Source organism: Heliangelus exortis, chromosome 1, assembly GCF_036169615.1.
Source record: "Heliangelus exortis chromosome 1, bHelExo1.hap1, whole genome shotgun sequence".
Classification (NCBI taxonomy): Eukaryota; Metazoa; Chordata; class Aves; order Apodiformes; family Trochilidae; genus Heliangelus; species Heliangelus exortis.
Window position 1 is genome coordinate 107230613 of NC_092422.1, and position 19816 is coordinate 107250428.

At 36.9% G+C, this 19816-nt stretch overlaps 1 protein-coding gene across 2 annotated transcripts in view; it reads right to left on the reverse strand.

Annotated features, from left to right (window-relative positions):
* Window positions 1-19816, reverse strand: part of EPHA3 (EPH receptor A3) — a 226142-nt gene that overhangs the window by 153849 nt on the left and 52477 nt on the right. The gene's annotated exons all lie outside the window — the stretch shown is intronic.

Here is a 19816-nt window from a genome sequence, read left to right on the forward strand (position 1 = left end):
TTACTACAACCACACTCACCTCAAACAGAAGAGGTTCACTGGGACACCACTATGTTTTCAGTTAAAATCAAGTTGTATTTCAAAGATTAAACAAGTTTTAAAATCTTACCAAACAAAAGCCAATGACTCCCACTTAAATTCCATAAAGGCGCAATACAATGTGACAAAATAAATTTGTTCAAAGCATGAGAATTTATTTTGCTTGGGAAATATGTTCTCTGGACAAACAGTCACACTCAGCCCAATTTCCAGAGTTATTAAAAATTACTGCCAACTTACCCTTCATTGGCTACTTAATTCTTCCACAGACTATACAGTATACGACATTAAAATATCTTTTGAAGAATACCATTTGGTTTCACATCATTCACCAGTTGACAAACTTACTTGACCTAGACAGGGACAGAATGAATTTCCTATGTGTGAATTACTTATGTACCAGTCCAACCTGATTTCTGAAGCTGCACTTAGCCAAGTGAAATATCTATCAATCCCTGGAAAAAGTAAAATTTACAGGAGCATTTGCAGAAAATACTTACCATACTCATCTTAGAGCCTAAAAATACATCTTTCTGTTCTCCCTGAATGGATGACTAGCACCATTTTTTGTTTTGTTCTTTTTTCTTTTTTTTTTTTTTTTTTAAGTCATCATTCTTCAGCTCTTATCCACACAAAACCTTAAGCTTAAAATACAAAATGAAGTGCCTTACCACTCAAATGATACAATTAAAAACTCATTACAATGAAAAATACCTGTTACAGACTCACTACACCACTGAAGTTGCAAGAAAACCTTCCACGTATTCTAGCCCAGACTCCTACTCATGTAGGGTCACAGCCGGAGCAGTTTGCTTCGGATCCTGTCCAGTCAGGCTTTTGAGTATCTCCAAGGACAGAGACTTCTCTGCCTCTCTGGGCAGCCTGTGTACCAGGGTTTGATTGCACTCAGAGAAGAATGTTGGTCCTTATGTTTAAATAGAATTTCCTGTATTTCCAATCACATCCATTGCCTCTTGGCCTTTCATTGGGTACTGCAAGGAAGAGCCCGGCTCTGCATATTCTATACTCTGCCATCAGGCAATAATACACACTGTAGGATTCCCCCTGAGCCTTATCATCTTCTTTGCTATGCTTCAAAATTAATTAGACAAATAAAAGAGGTAAACTCCTATCATGATAACAAAGCACAAACTAATAGACCATGCAGTGTCACACCAGCTATAAAGATGCATGCTTTGCTGTCACCCATGTACACACCCTCTGCAAAAAACCCAAATGCTGCCCCACACAAGCAGATGCAGTAGAGCTGGGGAGCAGTAGAGCTTCTGCAGCATGGTACAAAAACTGGAGATGAAAAGCAGGCAAAATTAAGTATATTGTGCGGAAATCGCTGCCACGCTTGGGGAAGCGAAATTTCTACCAGAAGAACATCCTCCCTTAAAAATCAAATCTCATCAATATTCTATTTAAGATCTCTATTATTGTTAGTAATAGTCTAACAACTACTCATTTTACACAAGTACCTTTTGCTGCTGGACCTTACTGGACTACAGAGCAAGCATTAGGAAAGAACTTTTCGTATAAAGAAACCGAGGTGAAGAAGTGTTAACTGTCTGTATTACATTATTACATGTATACATTACACATACAAAGAAAGAAAAGGGGGGAAATACTGTCCATATTAGAGCAACATCTGAAAGTTCTCAGTCCCAACCCACTAACTTAAGGAAGTTTTGATATGACTAAAAGCTGGTGTGCACAATGAAATTGTCCATGCACCACTGAAGATGTGATTTTAAATAATGTTATTAAACCAGAAGATAAAAGCAGTATAAATACTCTTCCTTTAATTGAAACAAAGTTTATTTTAATTCACTTTACAGATCTGACTGTACACAAGTTTTATCTCTTCCTGACTAGTTCAACAAAGTTAAAAACACCATCTTGGATCTGTATACAGCAGCTGAGATGTTGCAGCAAGCCATAACATGCTACATTGCCAAAGAGAGATAGAAGTTCAGTAAACTTCTGAGTCAAAGTTACCACACTACAGCACTTGGCCACTTGAGAGCTGGGTACCTCATGGCAGCCCAGCAAAGCCCAGCCACAAAGATAGGGTCTTTCCTGCATAAGACACAGTTGAACTCTGGCTCCAGCCTCTGCCAAGTTCCCAAAACTGAGTGGAGGACCCTCCTCTGACTGATGTTCTTCTACAAACAAATACAGCCCCTGAGCCAATAATCTGATCCCACTGCAAAAAGCCACTCCGACACATAACTGCCTCCCATGAAGCTGTAGGTCTTACCTTGACAAAAAAAAAAAATCAGTTACAACAACTGGATGAACCTAGATAATATAATGAAGTCTGATTTTATGGACAGTTAAAGCAGCTCAAAATGATTCACAAGTGATCTACTTATTATCTCCTCCATATAATTTCTAATCAGTTCAACATATGTTACGTGCGCAGTGGGAGACAGAAAAAAATCAGGAACTTGTATTTCACCTCCACATCATATTATTTTTCTGAACAGGCCTCACTGCAATAATTTTGTTCAGAAGTTTCTTATCCAACAAGCTTACAAAGAGATTTGAAGGTAGATGTACCTATTGCTCAGCAAAGGTAGCACTGTGTTCTTCACCTAGAAGTTAAAACATGCAATTATCACTTCACTAATCTGCAGCAAAGACCAAATTGAAAACAACTGTAGTGCCTGTTAGTCCCCTTGCATAAACAGCAAAATTGCAAATCATTTAATGCTGAAGTGTTGCTGAATGGAAGCCCAAGACTCACACTGGGTGCTAGCTCAACCAGTTACTTTCATATATATTTATATATTATATATACTTTAACTGTTATAAAAAACCCTCTTCCTTAAACTGCACTTGAGTTTTGCTGCTGGATCACATAGTACCCAAACAGGACTATGCCTCTCACAGATTTTTTTTTCAGTATTAATAATCTGCTATCATTACACAAAGGATAAAAATAAATAAGCAATCCATTAGTAGCTGAGGATGTGTACTTCAGCTTTATAAAAAAAGTATGGCCAGAAAAACATGCTGGCTATTAAGAGGCTACATAGCAATAGGAAGCAAACCTCTTGTGCTGCATCACCACAGTCTATTTGATATTACAGTATTCAGTGCAGTTTTACTTCATATAGGCATAATTCTGACCTATATTCCTAAACAGCTAGCAGAACAAGGTAGCATTGAAAAAGAAAGACATACATACACAAACAAGTATAGGTATGTGAGGAAGTTTATTTTCCAATCTTGTTATTTTCCAACAGCAGAATGTAAAAAAAAAAAAAAAAAAAAAAAAAAAAAGACATTTGTATCTTAGGGTACAGAAAGAAAAGCATTCTGAGTATGCAGGAACCTGGACAGCTAGAGCTTGAACAGGTCAAAAGTTAGGTAACTATAATAAATAAAAGGATACTGTAAAATGATGAAGAGGAATTTAGCCAAAACAGAAATGAGACAATGAAATGCAGAAAGAATAATATGACAGATATGTGAGACACACTGAAAGACTTCAGATGTATGGCAGATATTTAGATATAAGGCAACCTATCTAAACATGCTGCTTCTCACCTTATGCACAGAGTCCAGTCTGCTGCAGTCTCAGATTCCCCTCTTCCCACTTTTAGCTTCCCAGAACCATCCCCATCCCATGGAAAACTAGCATGGGGAGGTGGCCTAATTTCTATTCAATCAACTCTCCCACTGGTGCAACCACTAGTATTTCTACAGGAACAAGAATGTAATGCAAGGAGCAAGAAACCCAGCAAGAAAGTATGGCCACCCAAATTTAGTTACCATGGACACCCACCTGGACCTCAAAAAGATCTGTTTCTAAGAATACTGCATTTTCCCACACAAAACTTCATCTTCTTGTGGCTTTGCTAAGAGTAAATAAGAACCATTTATGCTTTCATTATCCAGATAGATGGAAAAGACAAATGAGAAGTTATGAGCAAAATAAGCAGAAAAATGAAGGAAAAGAGGTCACAAGGAGAGAGAAAATGGAGCACCAGAGAGATGATGCAAAGACTGTGGGCACAGACACTTTCTCAGGAATTAGAGAAGCCAGAGAGGAAGGAACTGGCACTATGTAATACAGAGGACAGAGGATGTTGGTGGGAGCTGGGTTGAGAACTTAAAGAAAATCTGGTGAGATGCTCGCAGAATGATTGTATGAAAACTCTGTTCTTACACCATGTAAAGCAGACACTGGTGGGGCTTAAATCTAATTCTCACCTCAGTTAAATGAAATTACTTGGGTAACTGGTTCATGGGGCATTACACTTCAAAGGTGTACCAAATGGCACTTCTTTCTTTCAGTGCTGTGAAGCTACAGAACTAATGGGTATACATCAGTCCTGGCCACAGTGAGACTGGAAATAAATAGCCAGGCTCTAAATACAGAAAGAACAAAGTGACAGGACAAGCTTCCAAGCAGTCCAATAGGGATGCTGAATCCATTTTATTTTAATTTCTTTTACAAAAAATATTTACAGAATTGTAGCAGGGATTTTATAAAAGCCTGATAGGGGAGCTAGAAATCTAAGGCTGTGATACAAAGCTTTGGGTGCTGGATTCGTTCTTGTTATTAAGTGGGAAGGAACAGAGGTATGACCAACATTTCTGGATCCATATTATTACACAGTATTTATATCATATTTCCCTAATTCCTTCAGACACCTTCAACACTTCTGAAACATGTCCAGAAGTTCCATAGCACTGCTTCCTCCCGAGAATGTCATTTGGCTTCTGGAAAGCATTCTTTTGTTTGCTTTTCATTTTTTAGATCTTCTTTGGAAACTTTTAATGGCAGAAAACAAAAGAGTGCTTTCAGTAACATAGAAAAATCTCTTTGAGATCCCCAGTGAGACAGTCTAAACTCATCTGGTCATACTGACTGACAAAACTGGGACGGAAAGGATTTTCCTTTCTGTAACAGACTTTCTTTTCCAGCCAAAGTGTGCTGGACTGCTGGCTTTGTTGGTTCTTTTTCTTTCCATTTTCTCTACAAAACGGAATGTACATAAGTGAATGTAGGCCATTTTTTAAAGTTAGTTTCTAGATAATCTAACTAAAAAGTTCTCCTTTATTATGGGAATATAGGACACGAGACTGATAAATCTCCTCAATTCTTTCATCTTTCCTCTTGCACTCACTCTTCAGTTTTTGTAGTTTTTTTATCATTAATATATATAAAAAAAAACCCTTAAGTTTAAATTAAGAAATTTAAGTCTATTTTGTGATTTACAACACAACATATATGCAACTGCATGATTCCAATAAACTAGGTTTTATCTTTCACTGCCACATCTGTACAAAACTCCTAAACTATAAGCCTCCTACTAAAAATGGAGTTTGATACTTTTTCAAGTTCCCTATTCAACCCAGGCACAGCCTGAGATTCCATTAACAATGTCTGTCAGGCAAAAGACTAACAGGATTTATTTATGATTTATTTATGATTTTATTTTCATTTAAGAAATTTGGTATAATGATGACTAATTTTGGTATGAGTTGGTAAGAACATAACTTCAGTTAATGTCCATCTGTCCTTTAACATAAATTAATAATTCTAATAGTGGCTAGATGGAACATGCATACAACTACATGTAGCTGTGTGTGTAGCCACATGCTACCACTGTGCATGCTAAAACACAGACTGGCAATATGGTGCTGAAAGATTAGAAGAAAAATAGTGACTGATAGAAATTACTTTGAAACTCCACACAAAAATCTCCATGTGCAAGGATGTCCCACCCATGAGGAGCAAAGCAGTGAAATCATTGCTAATTTCAAAACTCAATTAGGTTTTTTTGGTCAGTAATTGCTTTTTACTATCTGAGGTGTTCACATAAGCCTCTACAGACCACCATTCAAATTCTACCTGAAAAATACTTCTTGTTTTAATACTTAAAATTGACCCTGCTATGAACTATTTCCTTTTAGTATTCAGTATAGGTTTTCAGGCAGCAAAAAAACCCACACCTTTATTATGCCCTTCTGAGCAATGACAGAAAAGTATGCATCCCCATGTATGCACACTTTCTGCTTTCTACTATTTATTCAAGCAATTCCATTCCCAAACAAAAAATTTCTCTTTTCAGACAGTCAGTGCATGCAACTTCTCAACATTTCACTGACAGAATACCAACTGGATAATATTTTCTTTTTCTTTCTTTCTTTTTTCTCCCTTGGTTGCCAGGCATTTACAATAAAAAGAGGTAAACAAACAACCAGGAGCAATAGAATTCATGAAGCCTAGTTTCCTACAGCTCTGTGTCTCATGTCTGGTCTCCAGCACGGACTCTGATGTCTAATAAAAGGTGAGTTCAAAAAAAAAGTCTCATCCTCATTGAGAGCATTAATGCCATCTGTCTCTCTTCCTCCCCTCCTATTGCTTATTTTCATAAATCTTGAAGGTCTTAACCCTTTGAAGACCTATGCTTCTCCATGAAACTTAAAAATTCACCTCTGAGTTTAAAAACTATTAAGTGGGATCTTCTTTTCCCTTGCATAAACACATGATTACATACCTGTGAAGTTTCATTTGCACCAGAGATAATTCTAAAAAGGAGGCAATGGCTTCACAAATAGGCCAAGCACAGTAGTTTAACTTACTGAGATTAGTGTAGGCACTATGCATTTCTATTAAGGTCTTGATAGAAAAAAAAACAATCCCTAAAATCTCTATTTATAAGCCTGGTCAAAGTGTTCAATTATGAGCTCAAAGCTAGGCATAGGAGGGTTTCAGGCAGCACTTGGAAATGCTGAAATATTCCAAATCTGCTTAATACATGTTTAGTTCCTGTAAATACTGAAAATACTGCAATCACTGATCAGAGACATTTGAGCAATTAATCAATATTATACTGTTTAGAACTAGTGCTTTCCTCAGTGGCTAATTTCATATGAAATAATTGTTTTAACAGAACAAAGACTTTAGAGCTGGCAGTTCAGTAGAACAGAGTATGACCATAAAGAAACCACTTCAGGTGAAAAGTACATTCCATTAAAAAAGAGATACACACTACAAAATATATTTGGCTTTTCTTTTTTTTCCCCAGTTCTTCCAGAAATATTTCTGAGCCAGAAATGTACAAATGTTAGGCTAATTTTCTTATTTCAGAAATGGAAGTGATACTAATAAACATTATTAACCAGCAAACATTATTAACCAAAGAACCTGACATCCTTGTCAAGTTGATTTGTATATTTTTTGCCATCATAGGTAAGCATCCCTCAGCTTTACACAATGCCCTGTGATCTGCCTTTAAGTGCAGGAAATCATTCTTCACTCATTCAAAACTTTAATTTACTTTTTGGCATATATCTGAAACTTGCCTAAGAATCCTTCATCTTGCTCTCAAAGGACATCTGCCAGAACTTTAATAAAAGTATGTGCACAGCCTAAGTTGAATGTCGAAATAAAACCCCACCTCCTAAGAAAGACGTCTAGTGATAAGCAGGACTTTCAAGAAGGACTAAAAAATGAAGAAATAATATTGCTCAGAGGGAAACCACAACAGAAGAGACAAGTCATCATCATCAGACGTTTCTATCTTTATAGAAGAATGCAAAAGACCTACAAGTAGTTTTCTTACACCTTTGTGCTTGTCACCTTAATTAACTGAAACCACAATTTATGTTAAGTATGAAATATCCGATATACTGTATATCATAGCAAAATAAGAGGCCAAGATTGAAAGGATTAGGCATGATAATATTCACCATTTATCCAAATAACATTTGTACTGTTTTTAAAAAGAACTTTGAATATGATAATTTGACCTAAACATCTTTTAGTATGATAATAGGGTATTATATCATAATTAAACATACATAGGTATATATTTCAGTCCAACATTTTCCTTCTCTATTGCACATTGTGCAATATTTCAAATATTTCCATCATGCTGAAGCACACATTTGGGAAACAGTTTGCAAGATTTAAGGCAAGATTAATAACTTTCAGGCCTCCTTTTAGTACTTAGATCTTCTGTTGACTTTTTTACTGTAACATTAAATATGTCTAGATTCAGATTAGTAAATGAATGAAGCTTTCACAAACTGAATGCAATTTTAATGCATCCTACTCAATTTCATAACAAGACACAGAGAATTAGAATTAGAAATTTATAGAATAAATAGATAAATATAGAATAAATAGAATTAAAAAATTAGTTACTGTAAAAATGTATTGAAGGACAGATTTCTATAAACAACAGCCAAAATTTTGAGAAGAAGTGAAGAAATCAAACAGCCAACAAAAATTAACACACATTTTAGGAGAGTTTGAGACTAAGAATAAAATAATTCAAAACCAAATGAAAAGTGGAACTTTCCCACATACTGTATAAAAGTTTAACAATATAGTAACAGGATGCAAGAGCCCTGAAAGCTTGCTAGTAACAAACCCCCTGTAATGACCGCATCCTAGAAGAATGCATTCCTGACCAGCTCATCAATATGAAAACACTTTCCTCATAAAATCACCAAAGAAGCTGACACAAGGCCCATAAATGCCAATCAGCTGAGATCACAGGACAGAAAATGATACAACTTGGAAGTTTAAGAAGCTTAGGAAGTACAATGGAAGTTTGCTTCTATGTTCGCTTTCAAAAGTTAATGAAATTAGCTGCTGGTACTGTTTATTCCTACAGCTTTTATTTGGAGTTTTTTCTAAGTTGCAAATGAAAGAAGAGGAAGTTGCATTGCCAGAGTCTTCTGATTAAGTTACAAACACCACGGAGTTATCATTACTATTGCATAAATCCTTCCAGCACACAAGCTCTGGTACACTTTCTCCTAATGCTGTTTTACTAGTCTATGATTTTATGTAAGCCATTCATAACTGTTAAATGGCAAAGATCTCCCGTGACAAAAAATAAGCACATCAGAGAGAATTTAAGGTTGAAAGCAGGATATATTGGTATAAAATTACACACAACACATTCAGCCTGTGATCCACCTAGTATTAACACTGTGCTCTTCTCTCTGTTCTGTTACTTACAGAAGTTTTCACATTGGCAGGAGGAGATGAAACACACCTAACAGCACAGCACTGCATTCAGAAGGCTGTTCAAAGCCTCAACTTGAAAGCTGGGACTTCTTTATAACTAAGCAAAATAATTTCAGAATTACAATCGAGACAAATCTTACTTCTTGTCTGATGAGAGCTCAGGTGAAATGAGAAATTAATCAAGAGTAATCAGATACTAAATTTGGCCAACAAAAACTGACACAGCATTTTGCCATCCAACACCAAGCTCCTGAATTGGTATCCAAACAACCAAATATAACAGAAAATTCTTTTCTGATCTTTTGCTTCTTTGTTTTTTTGCCACTATCTTCCTTCACTATAAGCAAAGCCAAAACAGTGAAACTCAGAAAATGTTTTAAAAATATATATTAGTATATTATTTATTTACTTATTTAAAGAAAAGCAAGCCCACCCTTATTCTCCCCAAGCCAACATGTGATTCCAGCACATGACCATACAGGGGACCAGAGAGGAACTGTATCCCATGATGTGACCATAGAATCATAGAATGGTCAGAAAATCAGACCAGACTTGGAGGAAGGTGGAAACAATGAGACTGCCTACTACAGCTCCATCCTCCTCTGCTACCTATAGCACAAAATACGTTGCCATAGTGGCCTGAATTATCTTTCAGTATATAAACTTCACTTCTTCAAAGCATAAAAAAATGAACACATAATTTAACAAATGTTGACCCACTTCCTGTCTCAAACATCAGAAGTTTTGGATGCACTAATGCCTCTTAGTTTTTAAAGAACTCTTATCTCAGATGTAAAATAACCTAAACATTTCAACAAATATGTGTTTTTTTAAAAAGTGCAACTGGTACTAAGCACACACAAACACACAGTATTTAAGAAAACAGGAGCACACACCTTATTATGGGAGTACTAGACTAATAATTAAAACAAACTGCAGAAATCTAAGTAAAACTAACTTTTTTCCCCCTGCTCTAATTGCTAGACAGCTGAGTACCTCATCATTAAACTTGTAAGGACAGCTGATTCTGACCTTTTAGAAGCAAAACCTTCTAAATCAAGGTGAGGTAAAAAGGTCACTACAATGAGGAAAACATCTGACTTGTTAACATTCATCTGAATTCATCATTCAAATACCTATTCACAGCTTGCACAAGCAAAACATTTATAGCTTTATTTTTCTCTAGACTGTGTGTCTCCTGGAGAAACAATTTTCAACAATATTTATCTCACATCTAAAGCGTATTTTCTGGGAAATTCTCAAAACAACAGTCCCTGTTGTTGAAATCTGTACTGAATTACTATCACATCAAATCACCTTTCATCCATGAGTATTGTACAAACTGTGTAAGATTTAGCCTTCAAGTGTAGCTGTTTCAGAGACAGGAATAAGGAGCTGTCTAGTACAACAGGTACTTAGGCAAGCAGAATTTCATCCCAAATGGAACCTGCCCAAGGCTGTGGACATGGCAATCTGCTAAAAAATGGTGGCTTCAGCAATTAAAATTAGAGATGATTTCACACTTGCTGTTAGACATGACACTTCCAGCAAGAAGTTCCTATTAATATTTAATAATAATACAAACAAAAGCATCAGGTCCTGCAGAATTTTCCTCTGCTTCACCTAAGGGGCTATGTTCAGATGTAGCCAGATAAGTACTCCAGGCAAACCCTTACACAGAAATTATCATTGCATAGTCATTCAAGAATGGAAAGAAGTTAGTTCTTCTCCAAACCATTCAGTGGTTAAGTAAATAATTTGTTTCAGTTTTCTACTATGCAGAAGGAACAAATTAATAGTGGGGATTTATTTGTTATTATTTGAGTTATTAGTTGGACTCTAACAAAGAGTCAATCATTAGAATAAAAACCAAACAAACCATAAACTAATGATATCAGAAGCAGCAGCAAGCAGAAATTTCTAAGCATGAAACCACTACTTACACAGAAAAACATCACCACAGCATAGAAAGTAAAAAACATTTGCAGCACAGGGACACTTAAATATTCTCATTTTAAAAACCTCTGTTTGTTGCTTTGTTTTTGGCACCAAAACACATAAATACAAAAGTATTTCAAAATGCACAAAACAGGTGCATAATATAGCATTTCCATGGTACAGCCAGTCTTTCAAAACAATGTATTTTTACACAAATCACTTCCTACAGAAATCCCAAACCACCCCATGTTCTCCTATTGTCATTAATACAGCACTGAATGTACAGTGAAATTCAGTAGTGTTGTGCTGAATGTAACTGTAAAAAGCACCAGCTGGCTGTACTAGGAATGGCATTCTTCCAGGTCTCAAATGTCTTATTTATATACAAAGGAATTCTGCCAGCTGTTTAATATTTAGGGCTAATAAATATAATTGGCAGTACTACTGCACAAGGACAAGTAATACAAATAGATACTTCCCAACAGAACATCTGATTTGTTCTTAGATGATTAAACCAAAGATGGATGTGGAGTTCTGAACAAATTTTACATAGTTGTCTTTTTATTTAATCCATACAATATCTGCTTGTTTTCTAAGAGCAAAAATGAAAAGAGAAAAATACCAAGCATCGTTATTCCAGCTGCTCTGAGACCTATGTAGCCTTCAACCAGTGTTTTCCACAGACCATGAATAAACTGGTAAGCACAGTCTGCTGAGGCAGAAAAACAGGATACTGCACGAGTTTCTGGGATGGTGGCTAATTCACTATTCATTCCTTAAAAAGTGCTGGATCACTCCGTAAAAAGATCAGACATTACCAGCCAGTCCAGAAGTTATACTTATTGCCATGAGCAATTCTTCTACACATGTGAAGGAAAACTTCACCTCTCCCATCCAGATTAACTCCATGTTAAACAGAAGGGGAGTACAATGTACCCGAGAAAGCAAATATAACAGAATCACAGGATCACAGTTGCTCTGTGGACATGCTCAGAGATGCATGTCCCTGTTTCCATTTTTTCTGGCAGACTTGATGTTGGAATGGCATTGTCACCAAAGTAACCATGCAGCAGATTGCTGCTGAATGGAGTGGTCTTCCCTCCACCTCAAGCATTTGGTCCCTTTTTCAAGCAGCTCCACAGATTCAAAGAAAAGGTTCAGGATCTGTGGCCTCCAACATGATAACTGCCTTTTATATCACACCCCTGGATGCACAGCAGATAGTGAAGGGCAAGAATTGTGACTCCCTTCTGTGAGACCTCAAAGTCCTTTGAAACATTTCAGCTCCCTGGCATGATGGAGAACTAATCTAGAAATGGGAAAGTTTAATTTGCATGAGTGAAGCATAGTTAATGCTTCATAACTTCATACGAGAGAACAATTTAATTTGAAAATGCAAACAACTTCCATGACAGATGGCTCCCACAGTCAATTCCATAAAAGGCTGCTCAGTGTAATTACCATCATTTAGGGGTATTTGGGCTGTTTTGTCTTTACTTAGATCATATGCCAATAGTCTTTTCTGATATCCCTCAGCCAAGCAGAGTTGCATGCTAACACATCTCCATACTCCCATCTTTAGCATCATTTCTTAATAACAGCTTAAAGAGTTGTGCTTTTCCATTCATCGTTTCACACTTTATTGAAAAGTGAATTCGTCAGCAGTGTTCTTTAAACTACTAAGTTCACTACCATTACTAACAGCAGAAAAATGTTAAAAAACACTCAAGTTAGTCATTAATCACCACTTCTCCAGTCTCAGCTTCAACTCAGCTGATGCAAGATCACTGATCCCACTGTCCAGATTCTCCTTTTCAAACAGCTCCATGTAGAGTTACTCCTCCTATATCCTTGCCACACATTTCATCTGCAGCAATAGCCACAGCCTACACTACTTCCCATGCCTTAGTTGTACACCAAGAACACTCAAACTCTGTTCTGGCACTGAAGAATGCTTATATTCAGAACCAGCATCCTTACCCACACACAATAGCTTTTGGTACACATGGTCTCATGTAAGGTCTAACACAGCCCTCACCTCCCTACAGCAGCTCAGAATCAACTCATGGAACATGTGACAAAAGGTTAAGAAAAGTCAGTCAGCAGCTCTGCTGTTTACAGAGTATGTGAAATAATATTTTGATTTTCTTACCAGGCATCAATAAAACTGAAAACATTTCCTCCTAAGATTGCCTTTTTATTCTTGTAGAAAGCAACACAGACACTTGATCCTTAGAGGAAACATCAGAAATCCTGTCTCTGCCATCATACTTTTCCTTTAATAAGGATAAACCAGAAATTGCTATGAGATGAACCTGAAAAGTGTAACATTGCTCCCTCCAATCCCTTGCCTGGCAAGTATTGTGACCATGGCAATAAAGAAAAAATAAAACTGGTATCAGTTTTTAAAACTAACTGTAACACAGAGTCTAGAAAATCAAGCAATTTTGGTATCAGAGAAGAGTCATTATGCTTAAGAAGCTAAGTTAAAAATATGTCTAAAAAGGCTATCATTCTCTTGTCTACTGCTGGGGCAAAAGACTAATGATAATTATTGTATTTTTACTGCAATTCTACGCAAATTTATTTTCTCACCATGCAATTAGGGAAAGCTACTTCTATGCATGTATTTTCATAATTATTTTAAATGAGAAATATGTTTAATACAGGAACTCATAGCTTGACATTTCATATTCTCTAAAAGATTAATTCACTTCAGTTCAAGAAGAAGAAAGTGATTAGACTGGGAATTCTGGAAACAGTCCAGATACCTTCTCAACCTCTGGCTAAGAGCTCTTAATTTCTCAAGGCTCTAAAATATTATTAAACAATTACTTCTCAATGTTAAGCTAAGGATGAAAGAGAAACTCATGTCTAACTTAATGTAAGATAAATAAACAGAAGTAACTCAATCAGGACTTGAACCAAAGCCTTTTGATGAACAATAGCATCACCTAATTTTCAATTCTACACTGTAGCAGTAAGATGGAGTTTAATAATTTTCTAATAAGTCTTAGTTCATTATTTTACAAAGTACACATTGGGAACTGCAAAAAAGTTAACTTCAAGGAACTATAGTTTTATATGAAGAAAAAAAAAGTTAGCTATAGTCCTATAGCCATTGGGCAGCTTTAAGGCTCAATCAACTTCAGTCTTCTGTAAACAGAAGCTAATTAGATAAAATGGCTCCCAAAACCACAAAAAATGGTTGAAAAAAAAAAAACCTGTTGTTCACACCACATTACCTAGATCATGCAAAGCATCTTTCCTGTAGACCTGGGTCACAGGTCACTGTAAACCGAGCAGGAGTCAAATGTCTCCTGAGGATGTAATACATGCAATAGTTTAGGAATGATCATATTTTAGGGAAGCCTCACAAAGAACCTCAAATCCAAATCTCGTTATACAGCTGTATTTGTTTGCTTACAGTACAGAAGGTTGACAAACATTATCAGGAGCACAACATCCTGACCTGTAATCCTACTAACAAAATTCCCCCGTATGACCTTGGCATGTAAATATGACACTTAAATTTCATTTGGTACAACAATACAAATGTGCTTCAAGAGATAGCTACACTGATTATGGTCATTGATATCAATACCCTACTGTAGAGATTAAATATGTTTTAGAGAATGACTAAAGCTAAACAGTGCTCACTAGCTGTAATGCTAAAATTTTCTATAGCTTACTTTTATTTGCTCAAGTTTCATTTCTTTGCCAGAACTATCTTGGATATAAACATACTGAATACTACAGCACTGCTGGTTTTGTATTCAAACATTCAAATTGCCTAACTTCTAGGTCCTGTGGCACTAAAAATTAACCTTGCACTGTTCTCAGTAAGACACTGATTACATACTGTGCCAAGCTCAAAATGAAAATGACTGCACAGGAGAGAGGGCAGTTGTTTTTGTGTTGTTTATTTTCACAAGCCACAGCACTAAACATAAATGAAAGCCTGCTGGGAACATGTATTGATAAATGTGATTGTGTTTGACTCTGTTGTCTGCATTTGTAACTCTGTAGAGGGAAAAAAAAAAATATTAGACAAAGATTGCACTGTTTTATTTATTTTGATGAATTGTGGCTTCAGAGGTTAAAGTTTAAGCAGAACCAGCAAGCATACAATGAGATCCTCTATTTGCCAGAAAGATAGCCCTGCAGTGGTAACCATATGGTGTTCTATATTGTCCTGATCATGACTTCAATGGCAATGGGTGATCCACAGCTCAAAGGATGAGAGACAAACTGACCTTCACACTATCTCACTCCCCTGGCCTCTTCCTGCTCATGGGTCAGGAACTGTGTCAAATTATTTACGCTTCTGATAAAGAAGATTAAGTCTCAGGACTCTGAGATAAGACAACTCACATTAAAAGTCTGTGGTTTGAAGACCCATAAACTAAAATATTAAAATTACAATTTAATATACTTGGTTAGGAAATCCACCATATGTAGGCAACCGTCTTCCAGATCTTTGGCTTCCCAGTGTCCATCCCGGTGAACACGCTGTGAGAATGAAATTCAAAGCCCACACATTTCTAATGGAGAACCTGAACTACCAAGAATCTTCACCACTGCTGGAATCACAACTCTCTCCTACAAGATGGATGGGACCTAGAAAGAAACCTGTCACATGGAAACACTCGGAATGTGCTTCAAGCCACAGGAAAAATTCAGTACTGCTACTGATTTATAACCCATGAAATACAGCTAGTAATACAGATTTACTGATACGAAATAAAGTTCAAAAGTGCACTTCGTACTTGTCTCATATTCACATGTCCCAGAGCCAGCATCTTAATTGGCAGTGTTTTGGGAAATGAGAAGTACAACTTGAACCCCATATGCCACTTACAGCTTACAACAGCAGAAAATGAAACTGAGAATGTAGGAAGCTGATAACCATAACATGCAGAATTCCACTTTTTAAACTATAATGAATAAAATTACTACTGATGAACCTCTGGGGTGCAATATCCAAAACCAAAGGAGTTAGGGAAAAAAAAAAAAAAAAAAAAAAGGCATTAGATATACACATTATCTTTGATGGCACAAAACCCCATAATTCATATACCAAAATACCAAGTGGCAAGACAAACAGTTCTGTCATGAAAATAGTAATTTGCTACTCAAAAGAGCCCAAAACCACAAATTTGATTATCTCTATTTCAGTTTGTCAAGAATTACAAAAAAGAATATTAAAACAAGGCAGGCTTTAAAATTAAAAAAACCCAAAACATATCCTTGAACTCTAGGAAGTATTTTATGCACAGGTGAACACTTTGTACCCAGCAGGTTTGTAATTCATGCTTTAAGTATTTGGAAACACTCCGGTCTGCTAATTTAAAGCGTAATATTACTTCATACTAAATAAAAAACTGTTTACTGTAACGAATTACACTGCAACTTTTTACTCCATGAGCAAGAATACTTCCAACAGGAAAACTGACATTGAATTATTTATTTTATTCAGGTAATTATTTTTACCTGAATTTATTATTTACCTGAAAGCCTGAATGTAACTTATCCAGACTTAACCCTTCATTCACTAAATAGAGAACTTTTGAAAAGAAAATAATAAAATATTATTTAGAGGTATATTTACATAACAGAAGTATGGCTAAATATAATGTTACTTACTGGTTTTAGCAATGGTTTTTGCTTTATTTCCTAGAGGTGTAGGGGGGACAGAGAAGAATAGCAAGAAAGAGTTTTCTAGGTAGATGTCTGACAAAGTTTTAGTAATCTCAGTGAAGAAACAGAAACTTCAGCACACAACATCTGTTATTAATTACACAAAATCTCTGTGTATTTGTGTTCTACTGAATACTTGTGTATGAGCTGTACACCAACAGAGTCTTTCAAACTCTATTATAGCACTGAGGAATGCTTGTATTCAGAACCAGCATCCTTACCTACACAGAATAACTTTTGGTCTGGTACACCTTGGAAACTGTGATCAGATCTGGACCCTGCACTACAAGCAGGACACTGAGGTGCTGGAACATCTCCAGAGGAGAACCACCAAGGTGGTGAACAAGTCTTATGAGGAGCAGCTGAGGAAACTGGGAATGCTTAGTTTGGAGGAAGCTGAGGGGAGACCTCATTGCTCTCTACAACTACTTGGAAAGAGGTTGTAGGGAGGTGGGTGCTGGCCTCTTCTCTCACATAAATAACTATAGGACTAGAGGAAATGGCCTGAAGTTGCACCAGGAGAGGTTTAGACTACATATTAGGAAGAGTGGTCAGGCACTGGAACAGCCTGGCCAGGGAGGTGGTTGAGCCACCATTCCTGGAGGTATTTAAGAAACATGCAGATGTGGTACTGCAGAGCATGTTCTAGTGGCTGAGACTATAGGGTTGTTTCTTTTTTTCTTTTTTTTTTTGCGTGTTGTATATGTGTATGGTTGGAGTTGTTGTTCTAAGAGGTCCTTTCCAACCATGGCTATTCTGTGGTTCTATGATCATGAGCCTCTCTCAGCTGGAATTTGGTCACACAGATCATTCCAATGATATTTATCAATGACCCCGACTTAAAAAAGCTTTTTTTTTTAACATAAGAAACCTAAATGTGTGGACCAAATTAAAAAGGTTTGTACTTCTCTATTTCAAAAGGCATTTTTTCCATTCAGAAAAACAAAAATACAGATTTTAAGGAAATATAAAAAAAAAGTTCAAAGGATAGTACCAAAAGCCTAGGAAGAAGAAAAAAGATGGGAACAAAAGGATGCCAGGTTTACAAGGCAACAGAAAGAAAGACAGTAAATGACAAGCAATTAGGAAAAAAGAGCACTTCTGCCATCAGAAAAGAATAAACTATTATACAAAATCCAATGCAAAAATGGGCATGATTCAGAAATCGTTACAGACAAAGATGTTAGGGAAAGAAAGCTGTAGTTGAATCAAATTATAAGCTTAAACACAAAGAATGAAAAGTGGAAAAAAGGGAGGCATGGTAAGCATAAAGGTGTTAGTTTGTACCAACACTACTCCCAGCCACTTGGAAGAGAAGGGAAGAAGCAGAGTCCAAGGTCTGGATCAGCAAGTAGATCAGCCAGAGACATACAGATGGTGAAGCAAATTCAGGCAGAATTCCAAAAGCCAGGAAGGCAATTCCTAACTGAATCAGGAGGCTGTGAACAGAACATGGAAGCAATACACTCATGCTCTTTGGAACCAAACTGTATCCTGACTATAGCAAAGTGGATACCTTCATAGACAGAGCATGGCTGCTTTGTTAAGAGTGATAATCTTGCAATATTCAAGACAGGATGTTTAGGACATGAGTCTGGGTTTTTTTCAGGATTGTCTAATGCAGTGTTTTATGGCATAATTAAAAATTCACTTGCTACAAAGACACTCTTTTTTAGAAAGAACCCCTGGCTATTGCAACAGCAAATTGAAAACTTCACAAACAAAATATCGTGCCAACATACTCTTACCTAATGTTTTTTTCTTGTGACAAGTACAGAAATATGCATGACCTCTAATCACCAAAGGGAAAACTGACTGGACTTGCACAGTAAGCGAAGTGATGGCTCTGCAATAGCTTAACTGCTGACTCTGCTCTGCTCTGCTCCTACCTTCTCTTCTCCCTATATTGAAGTGGCAATGCAGGGAGCGATACAGTAGAAAATCCATCTGAATGACAACCTGACAAAACCATGCCAAAAACAGACTAATGGCAAAGAAACCAAAACCAAAAAACCTTGATCAAACACCCTAAAATCATCAGAATGGCTACTCTGATGAATGAGCACAATATGAATGCCAGTTCTATGGCTGAGCAGGAAGAAAGAGATGAAGAAAATGGGAGACCTAGGATGATGGTAAAATAACTAATCCTGGGAGCCATTCTGTAGCATGCAAAGGAGAAGATGATCATCAGAAAAAGTCAGCATGGCTTCACCAAGGGGAAGTCATACTTGATCAACTTGACAAACTTCTCTGATGAGATGTTTGGCCTAGTAGATGAAGGCAGAGCAGTGAATACTGTCTACCTGGACTTCAGTAAGGCTTTTGACACTGTCTCCCATAACATGCTCACAGAGACAGCTGATAAAGTATAAGCTACATGAGCAGAAAGTGAGATGGACCAAAACAGCCTCAACAGCCAAGTTCAGAAGGCTGTCATCAGTGGTACAAAGTTTTGTTGGAATGCAGTAACTTGCAGTGTACCCCAAGCATCAATAATGGGCTTAACACCTTCATTAATGACCTGGATAATGGAGCTGAGTGTACACTCAGCAAGTTTCCTGATGACATAAAACTGGGAGGAATGGCTTATGTACCAGAAGGTCATGCCACCATTCAGGGGGACCACGACAAGCGCCTCATGAATTTCAGGAAAAGGAAGCACAAAGTCCCACACTTGCGTAGGAACAAACTACTTTGAACTTGAACTTAACAAAATTGGCTTCCCCAGCAAACACACATTCCCAGTTCACCGTGTGCCAAATATAAGCAGCTAGCGTTGGTAAAAAGGCACCTAGATCCATATAATTGAGCTCCAGATTACTACCCCTTCCACACACGTACCACTCTACACACCTCAGCAAAGAGTCTGTAAGGGATTGAGCACTGCTGGTTTCCTGCATAATTTACAGAGCAACCAGAGCAACCTCATTCTGATTCTCAGAAGAGCATCCTGTGTCTGGCACAAACCACTTGACCGTGCATGTGAAGTTGTCCATCTCAGCAAGAGTAGCAGCGAGCACAGCACAAACCCAAGTAAAACAGTACCACTTTGTAGGTGATTTAAGGTTAAATTGGTGACTTGGGAAATGTACTTTCACAGCACATAGTTTCTTCTTTAAAACAAGA